Genomic DNA, 15382 nt, shown 5'->3' with positions numbered 1-15382 from the left:
AAAAACACACCAAAGAACCCACTCAGAAACTGTGACTCTGAGCTAGGCAGCATTTTAGAGGTGGGCAACTACTAAATTGCCAGTGGACAGGGAGCTGGGTTGTTACCTGTGTGTTTATGGCTTGCAGGGCTGCCTTCAGGGGTTGGGGCAGCAGGACCCTGGGGTGAGCGAAGGTTTCCAAGAGGAAAAGCCCTCCGTGCTGGGTTTGTGTGCTCTGGGTGTGGGGATGGTTCCCCCACATGGCTGTGACCACCCTGGGTGCAGCTGCAAGGTGGAAACTCTCCAGAAACTGAGTACAAATGAAGCGAAGAATCCTTAAAAAAAAAGCCAGGAAGAAAAGTGCAATGAAGGATGAATGAAGTATTCGTATTAAGGAGGTAAAGCAGAAAACAAAAATTAATATGAACCCCTAGCTTTCTGTTTTGCTACTGGCTTGTCTTTGAACTGATTTCTTAAGTCATGATATTTTTTTTGCTATAGGTAACTTGATGATTTAGTGGCCTTTCTTTACCTCATTTCTCCTCCTCCTTTTTTCTTTTCTTTTTTTTTTTTTTTTTTTTTTTTTTGCTCAAGGATAACCTTCTAACATATCGAAACTCTTTCTGGCTGCCAAGAATGTATTATCCCACAAACCAGTAGACCAACATCATGTGTTTAAAATAGCGATTCTGGGCAAATGCAACGTTCTGTGGTCCTATTATGACATCTGGTTCAGTTTTCCTCCACTTGTATATTGACCAGTATTCTTTATTGCAAAAACACAGCCCCTATTTAGGAAAGTCAGCATTTTTTTTGACTGGATTGTATTCAAGCTTTTCCCAATAACAGAAACGTTACCAAAAAACTTCTTTATTGCCAGCAGTAAATAATGTGTATTCAAAATAGTCATTATGGGCTCAGATACAAGAGAGTTGTTTTTAATTTGCACCAAAGTTTATCTGTTTAATTTTGTTAAAAAAGCTGTTTCAGAATCTTGGTTTTTAGTAATAACTTCAAATGTTTGTGTTTGGTTATGTCTTTGCCAGTCCTGAGATCCACTTTGTTTTTGTAAAGTACCAAAGCCCTCAGGTGTTACCAATGAGTGCATCAGAGATACGAGACTTGAAGAAGAGAGTGGCAGCTTCAAGTCAGGCACTGCATGCAGGATGCAAGCTAAAATCCTTCCTTTCTGGAGGATTGGTTTGATTGAATGATCTTAGAAAGATGATACAAAACTTGTAGGAATTGGTATGGAAGCTGATAGAAAGGCTGCTTTCCTTTGGATAAGAAGTTTTGAGGAATAATATTTAAACCATTAGGTTATTCCTTGTAAAAGCATGGGTTTGGTGAATCAGGAAAAATGCCTAGTTTTTTTTCTTGTGGATTATATGCTGGAGGAAACCAAGAACAACGAGGAAAAATGAAGCTGTCCTAAAAATATAGGTAAGTGTATTAATGTAAAGCTTATGTATGTACTTGCTGACTGTGGTAGTCTTAAAACTGTTTATCTGTTATTGAAGTCAGTTTGGAAGGCAGGCCAGATCTGTTCTTTTGCTTTTTAAATTGTGTTTAAAATCCTCAATGGGAAAAAAAAAAAAAAAAGAAAAAGAAAAATCTTTCTTCCCTACTCCAGACTCTGGTATGTCTGTTTATGTTGCAGTGGGATAAAGGATCCACATAGGAGTGCAGTGAGAGGTTTGTACATGAAATGTTGTTTTCTTTAAAGGTGTGATTAAAAAATCCAATCTGTCTCATGCTCTGCTCTTATATGAGATTGCGTGTGTGCATTTGTATATACTCTGCTGGTATTTTCCAATTGTGTTGGCCAAATTCTGCTTTTAGTTATGGTTAGGCATCTCTCCTGACTCTGGTGGTGTCATATGAGCCTGACATTTTTCGACCAGACGTGAAGGCCCCCCTGCTCAAAGAGAATGCATATGAAATATATCAGCCTTTCTTCTGCTGGCTGGTTGTTTAAACATGGGTAACTGAATTATTGTGAAACAAATTCTGGGGCTGCAGCTGCAAAAGCAGTAATACGGTATATTCGTAGTGATGTTTCTACGCCATACCTCCTAATTTCCCAGCTGATTTCCAGTGCAGACAGAAAGTCTAGAATGCATGTGGTATGTTCCTCATCATATATTTTATAAATGTAAAATAATGATTTGTCAATTACAGTTTCTATTATGGAGATAAAATGAGATATTTCGGGCTGCCCCGATTTGTTGACAGCCCCTCACCTTGGCTGTGTGGAGGCTGCTGGCTCGGAGCAGCGCGAGGTGAAGCTGCTTTGGGAAGGTCTCTGGGGCCGGGCTGTGCACTGTGGATATTGGTGCACTGATTGCTTTTGTAGCCAGTGTTGGTTTACCTTGTGTTGTCTTTCCCAGCAGTCCTGCTTTCTCAAATGGTAATTGAACAGCAGCAGTCAAAATACTCTGCTGACGGAGAACCTCTGGCCACTCCATGGGCAGTTATTCAAACACTTTCTGAACCGGTTTGACCCATTGCTGATTTATTCCAGATCCATTGCGAGGAATTTTAAAAATGCAAACTCTACACTAGAGTTCATAGCATGGCTCACAGCTCTTTTTTGGTTTTGTTCTGTTTTCATAAAGCACTCCATACCAACCGTCCATCTCTTTTAAAGTGATGGTTTTTTGCTTTGTTGGTTTTTTTTTTTTTTTTTTTTTGGTCTGTTTTTTTTACAGTAATTTTCTTGAACACCCTGAGCTGAGGATATGGTTCCCTCAATAAAAGGTGACACTTTCTGTGCCATTCCTCCAATGACCCCCAGACCTCAGTGACAGGTTCCATGGCAAGAACTTCCAGAAACCACCCATCCCTCAGGGTTTCCTCCTGCTTCTCCTGGGCAGTTGTTAGCAGAGTACAGCAGCTATTAGTCTTAAAAGCTGCTTAAAAGTCTTGGCTGCTGTTTGCTGCTGCTGCTGCTTTCTGCCTCTTTTTCTGTCCACTCAAGCAAGCCTATCTCCTGGTAGGTTTTCCTGTTGTTTTTCATACAGAAAATTGCAACTTTATATAGCTTTTCTCAAGTATAGGCTGGGATTTACTTTCCATGACTATTGATCTCAGAAGAGCTAATGCTTAGTAGGCAAATAGTGCTAGTGCTTTTCAAGTATCTCTTTGCTTTGTAAATCAGCAGCCTTGGAGGAGTGAAGGGTAATCCCTGAGCAAACTTGAACTGGCCATTACCTGGGGCAGGCAGGTTGAGGTCATTAATGCTGTAAAATACTGTTCAGATGTATTTTTGTGCTTTTCTTTGGGCAAAAGGGTTCACACCATGAAAAAGAAAGCTGCTACTCAGTGAGATGTGACCTAGTAATGCTTGAAGAAAATGGGGAAAAGATCAATTTATGGGGAGTAAATTAATTGACTTTGCTAGCAGTCTCCATTGGTGTTGATTGCCATTCATATAAAATTGAGAATATCTGTGTTTCTGCATACGTTTTCTGGATCAAAGTAATCCCTTGATATTTTCATCTTGCATAGTACATTTGTGGGTAAAGGGCCTGTAAGTAAATGAAGTTTGAGGAGTTAAAGAACTGGAAGTAAAACCATCACCTAAGAATCAGCTCCAAAAAGCACCATGGAGAAAAATGGCAGTGCAAGATGCAGAAAAAAATGCTTTAAGAGTTGGTATTGCATAGCTGTCAAGCAGGGAAATGGTTGCTGGTGTCGAGGACAGGATGTCCATTTAAACCACAGTGCCAGTTGATTTATATATGTTCAAGTGGGCAAAATCCAATGGCAGGAGTCTGGGAGCAATTCCTTGGTAGTTATATGCATTATATGGAATGCTTGTTCCTTATGACCTCTGCAATCCTCAGTAGGCATGATGACATGCTTATACTTGCAAACAGGTGATAAGATTTTCTAAAACCTTTGCAAAAGTGTGACAATTTGCATTGAATAATTATATATAAATGGATTTTAAATTTCTTTTGGTTTTTTGCTACTGTCTTCTAATGTATATGTGAATCTGAATATCTGATAAAAATGCTGGGTGAGGCTGCAATGTATTGGCATCAGCAGCAGCTGTACACAGCCTAGGGAATCGGAGGTGGAAATTTATTCCTCCTGATGTTGTGTTTTGTAAAGAGCCATTGCTGATCCTGCATAGCAGATGCTCTGGAAAAGAATGAGAGTAGGACTTAATGAATGGAGGAGATAATTCATTCATAGTAAGAACAAGGTCTGATGTACTTGTGCTGCCTTTGCCATGTCATTTGCATGCAATGTATACTTCTATATGAGCATGTCAAAGTCTAAGATCTTTGCTCAAACTTAAGGACTTTATTACAGCAGATTAAAAGCAGAATAAGCTCTAATGAAGCCAGATGTAATAGGAATTGAATATGTCCCTTGTTCTTACATTCTAGTGGATTTTTTTGTTACCTTGTTAGAATTCAAACCTTGTCTTCAGGATTTGGCTGACTGAAATGATAGATTAGTCATTGTGGAGGATTTTATGGATAATACATCACATTATTTTTTTCTTATTTTTTAAGGGATGATAGATGCCTTTCCTGGAGGGCATTTTTCATTAATCATAGAATCTGCTTTAATTTGTAATATATTTTCTGATCCTTCCTGTGGTTAGAGAATATGTGGAAACATCTATGCCTTTTGTAGATTCTGTCATCTCTCATGTCTTGTTGTCCTCCTTGGTGGTGTATATTTTGAATACTTTAAGTCACTATGCTTTACTTCTTTACAGTCCAACTCTTGAAAGTTCAGATCTTACCAGACCCCTGGCTTGTGGACCTTACTGTAGGAGGTCTGTTGCCAAGTTCAGTGGAACCACAGAGCATAAATAAGAGTGGCAAAATTTAAACATTTATGTGAGGAGCCATCTTGACTGTACATTTTAAAAAATCTAGGCAAACAAGATTACAAAAAGATACTTTTCCTTTGTCTTATTCTCATGAAGAACTAAAAACATCCATCCTCCATGCCCAGGTGAACTTCTGGAAGGAATAAAAGACCAGTGTCAAATGGTAGCCAACTCTTTCCCTCTGCATCACTATCCTAATGTACTTTTATTATACTTTGAGATCCTAAGGCTATGTTGATCTGCTACATGATTATATAATGCTCCAGGACACCTGTGTAAATAGCAAACAGAGAGGCTTTTTATAGATACTAGATCTTAGATAAGTGACTCTAAGAAGTAATATAGGATGCCAGCTGTAACCCCCTGCTATACATACCATGTATTTTTGGTTGGTTGTTTATTATAAGAAGTACAGAAGCTGTTCCTTGTAACATAATTTTTGTAAGACCTGCATGTGTAAATATTAAATTTGCAAATATTAAAAGGAGAAGCATTAGAGAAACCACTAAATGAATAACTTCACATTCCTCATTCCCTATTCTGATGCCGATTTCCTTAAATGTTACTCCACTAACATTCAAACCTGTGTGCTGTTCCAGCCAAGGAGAGGAACTATGCAATCCCTCAGCCCTGGCCCTCTCAGGGTGTAGATCTTTAATGGTACCAGATGTTTGCTGGAATCCTCCTTGAGGCACCGATGTTCTGGGTCAGCACTCATGGTGTTAATCAAAGCACCCTGTCCATCAGGGCAGGCTCAGGGCTGGGACTGGGTTTGCCAGGGAGCTGATTCTGCTCCAGGAGTCCACAGGCAGGAAATCAGTAGGAGCTCTCCTCTCTCAGCTCCATCCCATGGTGGGAATATCCTGGTGCAATTAACCTGGCTTGTGTTGATGAGAATAGACTAGGATCTTAGAGGGTGAGTTTTATTACATTTTTTTTTTTTTTAATAAATAAATGATCCTTGGAGAAGCCAACTTGCTCCAGTGGTCCCTGCAGGTACGCTTCTGGTCTGCTGCTGAATCACAATTCCTGAAAAAAGTGACCCTAAAATCTACAAGAAAGAATATTGAATAGTTCCCTCTCTACATCTGCCTGGGATGGTGAGGAACTGCAGCAGTGAGCAAACTGTTGTTTACCAGTGCTTATAGAGGGAGATTGTTTTACATTATCACTTTTTAATTATTTACTAGGGCACCTATTAGAAATGAATCATGATTTTCTTTCTGAAAATAGGGTGAGGAAAATTGAGGCAAGAATACAAAAATGTGGATGTGGCAACGCTGGCACAATCCTGTTCCTATTTGCAGTGTTAGCAGAGGGCTCTGACCACATAGCTGTAATTAATATTTGGTGTGTGGCTTGCAGCTGACTGACCCATGGCTTCCCAGGGACTCCAGAGCTCCTTATCCAGCTGTTTCTTGCAATACAGTGAAAGGAAAATAAGTCACGTGGGACACTGCAATCAACAAGAAAGTGCAAGGTAAATTCAGTGGCATTGATGAAATTTCTGTTATGAATAAGCTGTGTACACAACATTTTAGATTCCAGCTGCATTGAATTGTTGTGTGCATTTCTTAAACCATCCATAAGTAAACTAGTTTTGATCTCATTCTTACCCAGGCTGATGCTGGTGATGATATGCCTTTTTCATTGTAGGAAAAAATAGGCAATAATATCAAAAGTGCTTAGTTAGGATACAAAACACATTTGCAGCGTGGCTTACAGGACTTGAAGTGCCAGACCCATCAGCATATTAGAGTAAGTAACAATATGCCGCAATTAATTAATTCAAAAAGATTTTTTTTAGTGATTGTTAATTTTTCCCCAGTTCTCAGACTGATTTGTCATGTTGGTGTTTATTAATTCAACATTTGATCTGAAAAAAATTCCCCGAACTTCAAAGTTCAGCCTGTTCTTTAGGAGCAATCCAAAAATATGTTTCTTCAGGCCCCAGGCATTTCTGAAGTAGCTGAAGTTAAACAAAAAACATTTCTCTCCAACTCTGCAAATGTTCTAAAGGCTTTAAAGTGGCTCCTCACAGGGAGCCAGAGCAGAGAGGGAACACCTGGGTTATTTTTGTTGCTGTGCAGTGGCACGGGGCTTCCCGGCGGAAAGCTCCAGAATTATCACTTTTCTGTGTGTTTGTGTATGTTTTTCCTTCCTCTTTTCACCTCTGTCTCTGAGCTCCTCTCTACCCTGTGCCTCCATCCCCTGTTGAGAAAGCCTGGAGAAGGTAAGGGTTAGATCATCCTTCGAGCAAGGACAAACTGAATTCATGTCTGACTGGGAAGATGACTCACATCACATGTGAATTTTTCCTAAGCTCCATGTTGGAAGGGATGAAGAATGACTTTCTCTCCTTGAGGAGCTGTATCACCATGCTGGGGTCTGATGGAAGCATTTCTTCAGTGTGTTTCAATTTCATAAACTGTATTTGTGCTTTGCAGTAAAAGAGCCTTGGGAAGCCAGTCCGCATTTTGCTGGTTCCTTTTGCTGGTACAACAGCATCCCTGAGGTTATGAGAGCTGCTGAGAGCTCTTCACTGGAGTCATTTTGGTGTGGTCTTAACTCATTTTCCCAGGCAAAAACTGGTATTCACATAAGATGACAACATGGCTAATCTGCTTTAAGAGCAGGCTCTGAACATATAGAGGCATTTCTAAGGGAATTGCTTCATTACTCTGAGGAGGCCCAACCCATGCTAGTAATTCTGCATCCAGTTTGGTTAATATTGGTGTTTGCTTAAAGGTTTTCCATTTACAGTTTTCTTCTGGAAATTTTTGTCCCACCTTCTGAGAAGCCCTTTCAGCTCAGTTTTGAGTGAGCAAGAGCAGTTTTCAGGACTTGGTTGTCATGAAATGTGTCTCGCAGAGGGGAGTCACATTAACTTCTCCCAGACAATTGCATTGTATGTTCAAGTATGTCCTGCAGCCCTTACCTCATGCGATAGCTAGTTGTGCCACGTCACAGGCAGGAGTTTGACATATGCTGCAAAATAAAAGTTGCCAGTCATGGACACTATTTTGGATGTTTTCATCTCCAGCAGTGCTGACATGATCTCCACCAGCAGATCGTCTCCTGCTGAGAGCAGAGCACAGACACGGCCAACACCCTGATTCCAGATGTGCTGCGTGGCACGGAACCAGTGACAAATGATGCTGTTTTCATCTTGAATGGCCATGGACAGCAAAGGGGCACCTTGAGATCCCAAAACACACTGCTAAACTTTTTGTCTCAGCGGCATTAAGGGATGGGAGTTGTTTTCTGTCACTATGCCAGATGTGGCCCTGCTAGGACCCATGGTGTGATCTGTACTCTGCCTCTCATGCCTCACAAACACCCTACACAGCCCTGAAACTGTGTGCTCGGTGGCTTTGGTCTGTGTGAGCTGCTGTCTTTGTCCTGTAGGATGGGAAATGCCATGCCTCAGCTGTAAAGCTGTCTTAAAATCAGCCAGTCGGTCCAGGAAAATAATTTTGGTCCTTGGAAAGTAGTGAACAAAGAGGCATATCCTGAATTCTATTTACTAGTGCACTCTTGAGCTCTCTTTTTCATATTTTTGGAGATGACTCTTGAAATGGAGAACAAGCTGAGTTAGTGTGGACACAGCCCCTTCCTTGAGCTCTTACTAAAATATGAGCAAATATAATGGAGGCTGTAGCAGTGACTGCAGGTTGGGGCATTCAGTCTCTTTGTTCATATATTGCTATAGAGAAACTCTGCTGCAGTGTTAATATCTTTGTCTTATACACCCAAGAGAAGTAAATGAGCTTTATTTGGATTTTCTGTGGGAGAAACAGCAGTGCTGCTTTACTTTGTGGCATTTGAATTGGCTTTTCAGAGCTTATTTGACTGCCTGCTGCTTTTGAGAGAGGCAGGAGAGCCAATCGGGTTTTGTATGGTGAATATTTTGCAGTAGTAAGATACAGGTAATTAGAAGGGAAAATATTTAAAATAGCTGTATGTCTTAATGTCAGTTCAGGCTGGCATTTGTGCATGCAGTCTCTTTTCTTTTTCTTACTCATTAATCATTTTAAGTGGACATATGTCAGAACTTATAGTTAGATTCAGCTCTTACTGTGTTTCTCATTACTTGATAAGTTTAGAGTTCTGGAGCTCTATTAAAAAATTAATCTGTTTTGTGTTTTGTTTTCATAGCGTAACAAAGTGACTTGTGACAATAGATAATTAAATTTCCAGTCTGTGTTTCTCTGGGACATTGAAATAACACAATGGATAAGGCATTAATAATGATGCTTTATCTGCTATGGATACCAGTGTGAAAAAATGGACAAAGGTTTCACATCTGAAAATCTTTGATAAGGTGTCTATGAACCAGCCATCCAGTTATAAATTGGATCTCCTTTGGGGTCAGCAGATGAAACTGCAAAAAGAAAAACACAATAGAACAAAATAGATTAGAACAGACCAAGAAGGCTACAGGTGATGAGCAGCTTAATCAGGAAATCACATTGTGCAGGCTTTTTTCCCTTTTCCCACTGTTGGTACCAAAGGAGATGAACACTCTTTCCCAGGGAGAGAAATTTGCTGTCATTGGGCAAATACTTCTGAAAAAGCCCAGGGGACATCACCTCTAAAACTTTTTTTTTCTTGGTTACCTAATTTTGAAAGCATTTTAACGGTGGAATAAGCCTGAGGAAAGGCAGAGTGCAGCTGGGGAGGTTGGAGCCCTGGGGCTCCCAGGTTGTGCTCCCTGGGCTGCTCCCCATGGGTGTCCCAAAGCCAAGCCAGGCCCTCATCACACATGAATGTCCTGGCACCAAGGGCAGAGAGATGAGTGAATCCACAGGATTGTTAAGACATGGCTTTGTAGCTAAAGTGAAATCTTGCCAGCTGTCTGGAAAAAATGTCACAGTGGGTAGGCTGTAAATGCAACTGTATTTTTACCTACTTCTCTGATTTTTTTAGAAATGTGATTTCAGAACAAACTATTTACTAGAACTCAAGCTGACTTCATGGCTATGTCGTCTTTTCTTTCTCTCTGCGTGCTATTCCATCCATGGTTTACGTGGTGCAATTTTGATTTTTCTCTTCATCACAAGTCTAATGGGTGAATGGTGATAAGTTTGTAGCTTTGGAGAGATTTTCTTGGCAGTTTCAGTCTATATTTCTGACAGGAAATAATTTTCTCCCTTGAGCTATGATTGCTGGGTTTCATGAGTGCAGTCTAACCACTGCTCAACTGCTGTTTGTCTGCTGTCTTTCTGGTCTTAGAGAAGGCCAAACTGCCCCAATGTGAAACATAAAATTAGATGAATGCTGCAGGAAGGGAATAACAACATCATCTTCTGTGATCTTCTGCGATTTTATTTTACCACTTCTTATCTGAAAAGCATCTTCAATTCCACTTGGAGTCAAGAATTAAATTTGTTTAGAGTGAGTTCTTCCCATATATGGAAAGCAAATGGAACTGGCTCCATTTGTGCGGGTTGTTTTTTTGTTTTTAGTGGAAGATCACTGTGTTCTGCTACAGATGTTTGCAAATGAGCAAACTAGAGTAATATGTGGACCTCATCTTAGATGTACAGAAATCTGCCCCGTAACGTGGCCTGTGTCATTTGGCTAATCCTTGTGTAGTCCACATCAAATGAGTAGTCAAGGCTATAAATGTTGTATTTGGAGGAGTTTGCACAATGAGCAGTCAAGGCTATAAACGTTGTATTTGGAGGAGTTTGCGAAGTTGGGGAGAGGAACAATGGAAGAGGGACAACGGGAGGGAATCATGAACTAAAAGCAGTAGAAGTGTCTCCTAACCACCCCCAGACACAAAGCAGAGCTCCACTTCTATCTTTCTTCCCAATACTGTGCAATGAATATCTTCATGGCCCTGGTGTGAGTAATGGCTGGAGAATGGGAGGGAAGAGGGGCTCAGGCTGAAGAGCAGCTCTGTCACCGCCTTCTGCGGCTCCTCAGCACACAAAGCTGCAGCTGTCAGCTCCGATGCTCTATTGAACTTGCTAACGTAATTGTAAAGATCATCTTGAAGTAATTTGAGTTTTGTCTTCACAAAGTCACGCAAGTTTTGCTGATTTGTGTACTTGCTGTGTTTATTTTTGTTGCAAGTTCAGTTCTAGTCCGTTTAACTGGGAGGCCAGAGGGCCACATCCCCCCTGTCTGGGCCAAGCCATCAGCAGTTCCCCCATGAGGTGCAGTTGGCTTCAGCAGTGGGGCACAAGCTGTGCCCATCCTGAGAGGGTGCTGGAGGTGATGCGTGACAACCAGAGCCCCCAGGCACCAGTGCCAGAGTCCCTGCCCAGCCCCTCTGGGCACTGCTGGCAAAAATCCCCATTTCATGGCTCCTGCTGTCACCTGGGAGATGTAAGGCCATGCTAATGCAAGCAAATCTCGTTAATTCTCATGAAACACATGCAGTTATAGCCCTGTTAACAGCACAGCATTAATTAACTGAGTAGTGCTTGGATTAGGTACTTATTTAATTTCCCTAACTCGTGTTTATAACCCGTAGCAACACAGAATGTTGTGCTCCAGAAAAGCTGTGAGGGAGGAGTGAAGCATGTCTTGTAGGTTTTCTTTCTTTGAGGAAAGAAATCAGACACTGCTGCAGTGGTGTCTCATCCCTGTCCCTAATTGTTTTGAAGTCCTGCCCAGTGATGCAGCCTGCATTTTCCCTGGGAATAGAAGAGGTCAACAGGCTGAGGGAATTTAATACCTGAGATCTGGAATATACCTTGAACTTGCAGCTAACTGCCTCTTAAAGGCTGCCAGTCTCAGGTTTCTGTGTGAGCAGAGAGGATGGATGGTATAAAGCAGAATATAAGGGAAAGAAACACACAGAAGGCTGAGTCAGAGTATTAAAGGTACCCATTACTAACAGTGTTATAACTAATTGTTTCTGGCTCAAATACAAGCAACACAAGCTCTAGTCATCTTTGCTGTTCTTGATGAGGCTTGCCTTTGATTGGGAACACTTTACTTGATAAAGTAGGTAGGTTGATTTTTATCAAATGAAAAATGCCTCTGTAAAACACTGTTCTGACATGGAAATAATTATTATAAATGCTTTCATCGCACTAGAGTTTTCTTTAATGATAAAAATTTTCATGACAATAGGATGTTTATGTGGGTTTTACAAGAATTCAGAGTTTCCAAAACTCTGTAGGAGAGTATCAGGTCATTCAGACTGAGTTCCTGAAGAAGAGAAGTTAAGAGAAGTCCACAGCACAACCCAGGCAATGGGGTCAGTACTCAACATAACATGATTGTAGCAGTGAGATGCTTCACTAAGGCTGGTTAGGAGACACTTGGAAATTAAACTGCACATGGAGAATAGGACCCCCCTGTGCTGCCCTCCCCAGGGCTTTGGCAGCTGTGAGCTGCTGCATGTGTTTTGCTCAGGCGGCTCAGCAGCCCAAGGTGCAGAAAGCAAATCTCCCCCAGCCCTACAGACCTGGTGTGGGGAAAGGACTCCTGGTAGTCTGAGAGATTATTATTTTTGCTGCCTTGAAACACATCCTTGTTCTCTCTGGTTCTTGGTCATTGGCTACTAAGCAGGAGAGAGGCTGGAGAGAAGTTATTTCAAACCTGTGTGGGTGATTGGCTAAATCCCCAATAGCTGACACAGATCTAAGCATGGGTCTCCAGGAGTCTGGAGTCTGTGAGCACTGTCAGCAATCCTGTTTGTGTCATGGTTTGTTCTTAGTAGGAAAAAAAAGGACAGTACATGGCAGTGGAAAAGATGTGGAAAAACCCTTCCAGGGCTGCAAGGGGGAAGATGTAGAGCAAGGACAGTGCTGTACAGTGGGGCTCTGCTCCAAAAGGCTCCAAGGTCTAGAAAGCAAACCTGCTGTACCACCCTGGACTGAGGATGCCTGGGGGAAAGTGTGCGTCTGTGTGTCTGCAGTTCATTTTGGACTATGTATCTGTAAGACTGGAAAATCTCCACCAGAAGATTACAATTTTCCATGTGTTAGCACCTAAAAGCATCAGGGAAGAACCTCTCAGCTGCTCCCTGACTCCCGTGCCAATGAGTGAGCAACTGGTTTAGTGTGGTAAGTAAAGGATGAGATCAAATATGCAGAGTCCACCACATTGTCCTAAATGATGTCTCTGAGAAAATGCCAGAGGTTGCAGTATAAATGCAAAGACTTTGAGGAGTGCTGCAGAAGTTTTTTCTTGTGGACAATGACTGCCTTTGTAGAAAGCATAGGAACATATGAGTCTCTCAATTTAATCAAAATTCTTTCTTGAGCTGTTGTCTACAAGAAGTCCCAGTCTACAAGAAGTTTCTGAGTTGAATCAACACCAACTTATTTTGCTACAGTGATGACTCTGTCTGTGTGGAAGTCTTACTTCAGTAATTATTCATTTATTGGCAATCTGAGCGCATTGAACAAACTGTAAAACCAGTACCATTAAATAAGTAATACAAATCAGAGATAAAAAATACTTTTTCTAAATTGGGGTATGTATACCACATACCTTGTTGGCAGCATATTTCTGATTCCTTGCCACTGACACATTTGCATCCTTCAATACTACTGAAATACTTGAGGACTATTATTTTTTTTTTTTAACAGCTGTGGATTGGGATTGGCTTTAGGACCTGGTAGGATGCTGTTGCAAACTCTGTCATTCCCTTGAGCCTGATCTTGCTGTTGGCAAATGCACTCGAGTTGGCAGTGTTTCACGGCAAGAGAGAGAAATCTGGTCTTTCTCAAAAGATAGTTACCTATGAATGATGTGGATGTTGTTAAATATTTCTGTGCTGCTACAGATCAGGTTTAAAAGAAAACCTTTACAAGCCTTTTTTTTATCACTGAATTTGAACAAGATACAATCTATGGACCGAGCAGTGTGAATAGGACCCTGCCTACTTGTATACACTTTTAAAGAGCACAAAGGATCGTACCAACGCGGATAAGAATTATTTTATGCACAATGCCTTTTCAGTCTGACTTCTGTTATACAGAGGTATTTGAACTCACAGGGTACTAAGAGAAAACACATGGTCAGCTGAAACATGAGAGAGCCTTTTAAGCAGTGTGTCTTTCAAGTCTGCAGCCATTCCCGTTGGCCGGGGAGCCGCCAGCTCCCAGGCGAGGGCGAGCTCAGGCTCTGCTGTTTGCTGGGAAGCCACCAAAGCCCAGTGGGCTACTGGGAGGCACAGCCCTGCCAAATGAGAGCTTGAGGAAGTGGTGGGCTTCCAAAAGTGTCATCTTTGTGTAGGGGCTGGACTGGATCACCTCAGGTTTTGGTAGTGTTGTTCTAAGAGCAATGTCCTGGCTGAATTCCGGCTTAATTGAGGTGGAATGGGAAGAGATGATGGCTCTGTGTGTCTCCCACCTGGTTTCTGCTTTCTTTGGTAGAAATAGCCAGTGAAGGGAACATATTTTCTTTCCCCATGTAGAAGCCTCAGTTTAGGGTGGAGGTGCTTTTCTTTGACTTCATGGGAGACTTTGATGGTGTGCCAAGCATAAAAGAAAAAGGAGACACTATTTTCCTACTACACTGTATGTCTTAGATGTGATGAGAAAAAATGATTTTCTTAAATTGCATGGGATGTTTGTGGGATTTGATCCCTGGGTAATAGCATGTGGTTTTAGGGCACTGCATGTCTCATTAGTTTTACATAACCTCTTGCTCTTTCGTGATACCACATCCCCCAAATTCTTAATCTTTCTCCCACTTACGTTCCTGTGCCCTGTGCTGTCACCACCCACCCCTCCATTTGTGAGAATATCTTCCCATTTCTGTTGTAAACAGACACCAACTTTTCCTTTCCCAGGAATTGTCTTTATTATAAATACTTCCTTTAAGACTTTTATCTTGGATCTGTACAAACTTGATGCAAAACTTTCAAGAATATAGTGGTTATCTGTTAAGTACTATTCTGTCAGCACTCTTAAAGACCTAAAAATATTTTTTTATTAATGTAGAGCTACAAGACAGTTCAGTACCAGTGTCTACCCAACAAAGACCAGAGCATGTTACAGCATTTTTGGGACACAATGTCCCAGTCAAAGTACATTTTGTGGTGTGGTCAATCTATACTTTCCTTGGGGAAGGAAATAAATGTGAGCTATGTACTGTACAGAGCTGAGCATGTTGCTTGTACTGGATAAATTGCTAAACAATGTAACTGCTTCTCCAGCACTAATGATCAGAGCCATCCCTAATTATGTCAGTGCCTTGGGCAAAGCATTTGGGTAGTGTTGCTGCTCCAGCTTGGAAGACCACACTGTCCCCATCCTGCTGTGGCCAGGGCTGCTGCCCAGGACAGTGATATCAGCACACCTCGTTGGAGGCTGCAGGAGGCACTGACAGGTAGAGAGGTTCCTGTTGAGGGCAGAAAGATGCATTAGCCCTAATTTTGAAATGATTACATCTGAGCATGAGAAGTCGCTTTGTTTCTACTTCACTTAGCAAAATGCAATCAATTCCATATTTTCTGTGAAACAATACTCTAGATGACATCACAAAACCAGCCTGATGCCTGCAGTCCTGGACAGATTTGGTTGGAGACAGATTTTCCATGTAGCCATTTTGTGCAGCCTCAGGACAGAACCA

Source organism: Ammospiza caudacuta, chromosome 12, assembly GCF_027887145.1.
Source record: "Ammospiza caudacuta isolate bAmmCau1 chromosome 12, bAmmCau1.pri, whole genome shotgun sequence".
Lineage (NCBI taxonomy): Eukaryota > Metazoa > Chordata > Aves > Passeriformes > Passerellidae > Ammospiza > Ammospiza caudacuta.
Note: the sequence above shows the minus strand (reverse complement) of the source record.